This window comes from Podarcis vaucheri (genome assembly GCF_965113315.1).
Source record: "Podarcis vaucheri genome assembly, chromosome: 9".
Taxonomy (NCBI): domain Eukaryota; kingdom Metazoa; phylum Chordata; class Lepidosauria; order Squamata; family Lacertidae; genus Podarcis; species Podarcis vaucheri.
The window spans coordinates 47,264,797-47,270,796 of NC_138767.1; positions in this window are offsets into that span (position 1 = coordinate 47,264,797).

Here is a 6,000-nt window from a genome sequence, read left to right on the forward strand (position 1 = left end):
GAAATTCCCTTATACTGAATAGGATTCATCGCAAGAAAAGGGAAAAGTTGACAGCTATGACATACACTGACAACAATCCCACTGGACAGAAATAGTCTAGCCACAGTTATCCATGGCTTCATAGATTCTAGATTGGATTATTGCAGGGTGTTTTACATGGAATCACCATTAAAGACAGTTCAGAAACTACAGCTAAACTCCTTCTAACCCAGAACTATTGATACTGGTTGGAAGTGATTATTCAAAGGATTCAGACTGAAGTCTTCCTAAGTTGTACCTAGTGATACTCATTGGTACGAAGTGCCATCACTTTTTTTGGGCAGCCATTTTGTGCTAGCACCTGTTGCACTTTTATCAAGATAGAAGAACCAGCACATAACTTTTTACCCTCCAAATAAGTGCTTGGCTAAATCTCTTTCTTTAAATACAATTTCATTTTTGGAGATTTCAGCAGAAGTGTAGTCTTTCTTACCCTTTTATCTGGAATAGAAAACTGGTAATTAAAGAACAAAAACTGAAATTTGCAACATTTTAGATTACAGATATCAGAGTTGACAGCATTAGTGAAATATGCTGTCTGACTCCAACCTACACCTAATCATAAAGTAATTCATTAAATGAATGTAAACAAAGCAAGTCCTTTATAACTCAAAGTAATCAATGCACTAAATAGAGCATTGCATTTAATGAGCATACACCCGCAGGAATGCTTAAGTTCAGAACCAATTTAGGAAGCTTCCGAAGGAAAATTAAACTAAATTGGGGTCATTCTACAAAGAAGGATGTAAACACTAAATAAGAGATATTTCTGAGTGTGCTCAATCAAACAGGTAAAAATGAAAGCTAACTGAACCCCAGGGATGACAATGTAGCATTCAGAGTTACAGGTTAACTCATAGCCAGTTTAGCTCAATGTGTGAAGCAACTGGGCCAAATCACTTGACTTATGTGGAAATGAAATAAAAGAATAGCATCCAACAAAATGTTGCTGTAATTTTGTGCAACCAGTACATAAGGTTTGGGTGTGTGATGATGTCATGAAGTCAAGTCAGAGTGTGGGCAGTACCTTTACACCTCACTCTGAATGGACAATTGATTTCTGTTTCACAAACACACCTCATCACAGAAACAGTACATATTTCAGGGGATGAAATTATCCACAAACACCCCTAGTTATGCTTGAGCCTTAGGAGCACCTTATGCTAAAGATGCAGACATCTGAACCAACATTGTTACACATTCAAAATGATGAAGAATACATACTGTATGCATTTCCCCCTTCAAATTTAGTAGTATAAACACTGTTCTCAGAAAGGAGCATCAGCACTAGTTTTACCTAAATAAACATGGCTCTTCAATAAGATAATAAGCAATAGTTTGACCTGAAAAATGAAGGATTACATTCAACTGAATTAGCAAGAGGAGCTTGTGCAAAGCATAGTTGATGTTGACAAGTGAACCATGGAGTCTGTCTTTTATTGAGTTTTGTTCAGTTCAATAATGTATGAAAATGACAGCAGGAAATGTATTATACTTATACATATGGATGGAATAGTCATGCATGAACATCCTGGACATGAAAAACTACTTAATCATTGACTCAGACAATGCTATCTTACATTGTTCTCAAAATAGTTTTAAACACCAACAGTCAATGTGACCGTCGCACTGGGATCCAGTTCCAGAGGTATCCTTTAAAAGCATCATGAATATGCATTCCAGTACCTCCTGCCACTGGACTAATTATCAATGATTGTCAAAGCTCATGTAGCGTGACCACAGCGCTTGGTAATCAATTCAGAAACCTATTATGCATAACAACTTGTGGCAGGGTGGGAGGGAGAGCAAAGAACTATATTGCTCAATGTTTATTGTTACAAGAAAATGTAATTTCATTTAGTCATAATGGGTGCCATTGGGTAGCAATTATATTTTTGCAAATTATAATCATAGCAAATGTATTTATAAAAACCAGACCTTTATGTGATTCTTTTTTTAAAAAAATGGGTACGTTGGATTTCACTTTTACGTGCTCTGTTATATCACCCTTTTAAATAAATGGCTTCAGATGACCAGTGTACCTGAACGTATGCGTCCCTGAACAATACGTTTGGATCTTTAATGAAAAGCCACAGTGCCCCAGAGCAAAAACCGAGCTGTCTCTAATGGGGAAATTACCAAGATAACAAAGCAAACTTTAGAGCAATTGGATATGACTTGGGAAGAAGGGCAGAGTGAAAATTGTAACAAAGACATGTGGTTTCGTACAGAAATTGATAGTTTAATGACAAGAGTCAAGAGTCAGTTTGGATTCTTTAGTTGGTTAAAGAATGAGGTAAAAAAATGGGGTAAGATAGAACAGCATATGTGATGCTGTCATGAACCCAACACTGGGACCACACAGGGCATGGAGAAAGATTCAGAAGAAGGGAAGCTTCATGGTGCCATCCCAAAGTAGGACCTTTCTGAATGTTCCTTTGACTCCTCCAAGCAGGAAGATGTAGAATTCCCTTCATCTTCAGGCTCAGAGGACAAGCTGTCAGTCAACTCCTTAGCTTCACAGAAGCTTAAGAATACCAAGTCAAGTCTCTTTTGAGTACAGCCAGCAATTTCCAGAGGGCAGATCCTATGACAGAAAATGTATTGTCTGCTTTTTAAGGCCTTAGATTTCTCCAGCTCCCTGCTGTCTATGGAAGTTCTTGCAAACTGTTAAGACTTTTTGAATGACTGTAATACCAATGCAGACTGCTGAAAGAAGTGCAAACGACAACCTGTTCCCTTGACCTCTGTTCATCTTGGCTTCCTATAACTAGCTAGGAATGGCTGGGTGGGTTCAGGGAGTGAGCAATGACTTAGTGGACGATGGGAGGTAGCACCCACCTTGAAGGAACTTTTTTGAAAGGGCCTCCCTGGACTCAGAAGTGTTAACTATCCCCCAGTGGAAAATATCTTCTTTAGGGGCAAGGTGCTTAAGAGGATGGTGGCTCAGTCTCAAGCAAGTCTGGAGGAAACTGGTGATCTGGATCCAGGCCCAGTCATGGCACTGAAACCACATCAATTGCCATGGTACTGCTGCATCCAACACTGTCACTGGTGGCATCAGGTGGCATCAGTGGTTTGGAGTGCCAATTTCCAGCTCCACTGAGTTCACCAGCTGTAGCCCCATTTGTACAAATTCACTCTATATGCAGCTGCCCTTGAAGAACATTTGGAAACTTAAACTGCTCCAAAATCCAACAGCCAGATTACTGGCTGGGGTTCTGTTTAGAACTCTCATAACTACAGTATTTTTTAATGTGCTGCATTTCCAGGCCCAATTTAAGACACGCACACGAGTATTTAAAGCAACATAGGCCCCTGTGTAGGTCTCTGAAATACTACATCCTTTCCTACAAACCTCCTTGGCTTCTAAGATCAGCAGAGGGTAGTTCCATTGTCCTCAGAAGTAGGAAGTAGGAATGTGGCAGCCTGGGAAAAGGCATTGTTTGTGGAGGTCTTTAAGCTCTGGAATTCCCTACACAGAGAGGTGTGTCACCTTGCAACTTCATTGTTTAGTTTTTATCATATGCTTTTTTTTGTAACTACTCTGGGACAAGAAGAAGTAGAAGACGCTCCACCAAGACCACATTTTCTAAGGTTTTTTCTTCTTTCCCTAATTAAACATTAGCTCCACCTTCAAACTAATGCAGTACTGGATATAAAAGGGGGCAGATGACCGCTAGGTAAATAATAATAATAATAATAATAATAATAATAATAATAATAATAATAACAACAACAACAACAACACCCTGCCCATCTGGCTGGGTTTCCCCAGCCACTCTAGGCGGCTTCCAACAGAATATTAAAAATACGATAAAACATCAACCAGTAAAAACTTCCCTAAATAGAGCTGCCTTCAGATGTCTTCCAAAAGTCAGATAGTTGTTTATTTTCTTGGCATCTGATGGGAGGGTGTTCCACAAGGCAGGTGCCACTACCGCGAAGGACCTGCCTGGTTGGCTCATGGCAGGTCAGCCTGACTGAGGGCCCCCGGACTGGAGCCAAAGGGAACAGGCCTGTTCACAGTTTGTCCAAGGCCCAGGGCAGGAATCTTGTTAGAATAAACTTATAAACTTATAATCTTCTTAATCTTCTTCTTCTTTCCCTCTGTTTGGCAGATCCCATAGTTTCTGCCAAATGACTCCTGCCAGTGCTTTGCCTTAGTAACTGAGCAGGCTGCCTATGCCAGTTCTGATGTTTCCTTGTCTGGTTCACATTAATTTCTTGGGTTCTACAGCTGGGATTTTAACAAACACTCAGAAGAATGGCAATTGTGGGGAACGGTAGAAGGAAAATAGTATCCATTTATTATATGTTGGTTGATTAAAACTCACTGTCTTCTCTCTGAAACCTTGAAGGAAGAGCACTTTGGGTATAGCTGTCACAATATCTGCCAAGCTACAGTGATATTACATGCTATAGGGGATAGTCATTTTTAAATTTCCACAACAAATTATACAACTGTGTGAGATGAATTCCCTCCTCTCTCCATCCCTGGATGCTGCCAAATCATCCTTGCCAGTGACAATTTACCCAGTCTGCTCCTTTGAAGAACAAACTTTTGGCTTTGAAAGGATCCAAATAGTCCTTTCCCTAAATCCTACAAGTTATGTTAGATATATGGTTTTGAGAGAGTGGAGCACAGAGTAAATAAAATCCAAATCTATTGACACCTGACTTATAAACATTTCCTCATTTGCCTGGGAGAAACTCTACTCCCAACAACAGCAGACTGGTGGGTGAGATTCAAGAAAGGAGAGGGGGATAATTGCAATGTCCCCCAGCCTCTCTGCCTGACTCTTGGGACTCTCCACAGGCCAAAGACCCTCCAAAGTCTCACCCTCACCAGCCCTGCTTTACACCCTCCCCCAAGTGATTTTGCCAAACTAGAATTTGTCCTTGAATGCTGATAATGTTTTTTGCTTACTGAATGGAGGATAGAGATGGATGTGTGAGTGCAATGAAAGTCCATCATCTAAATTTGGGAAATTTACACCTAACAATGTGATTGGTGGGCTGTGTAGGGACAAAATCTACAGTAAGTTGCTGGTGTCCTGGTCTACTGGAGGCCTCCACTAATGGAAGAGGCAAGGCGACAGTTCCCCGTTCCCCCGCAGCTCTCTCAAATCTGAAAACCCCTTCCCTCCTGTTCTCTTATAAGAGGCCTCCACTAGATCAAAGAATCTCCCACAAATTAAAGAGCTCCCTCCATTCTATTAATGATTCATGACTAAACAAAAAATCTACAAAAAGCAACAAATGATATGTAAAAGTAAAAACTAGGAAGATTTAGGGAATCCAGATTGCCTGAGTTAAATATATCAAAAACAAATCTCATTAATTCCATCTGTATTTCATATCTATAGATCGTACTGAGATACAAGATATTCAAGGAAGAGAAACATAAGTTGGGTAGAATGGACTTCTCAACCTACTTTAGACATGAATGAATCTAGGAAACCAAAATTATTTGTCAGAATGCTGTAAAAATAAACAGAGACAAAAACTTTTACTAGCTTTGGGCTGCAATCCTAAACACACTAAGTAGGGAGTAAACCCTACAGAAAACAGAGGACATCCATATTTGCACCAAATCCACAGGATTGTACTGCAGAAAATATTCATTTACATTTATCATTTGTTTAGGTTTTGGGGGTTCTTTTCCTTGTAATTTTTTAATGCAAAGAGGATAAGTTATTAACATTTGAAAATAATCCTCTGCAATCTCTATCATAATATATCCATATTGACATTTTAACAGCTTCCTCCTGTGATAAATCCTTATGACCATCTGCCGAGGATCATTGTCAGCTATAAAACACAGCAATATACATTTTCAAATGACTATATTAATCTTCCTATGATAGACTGGCCCAATATCTCAGCTCTTATATCTTCCCATGAAATTGTTCTTTATCTAACCTCAGCTCTCTTCTGACTAATACATCAAGAAATAAA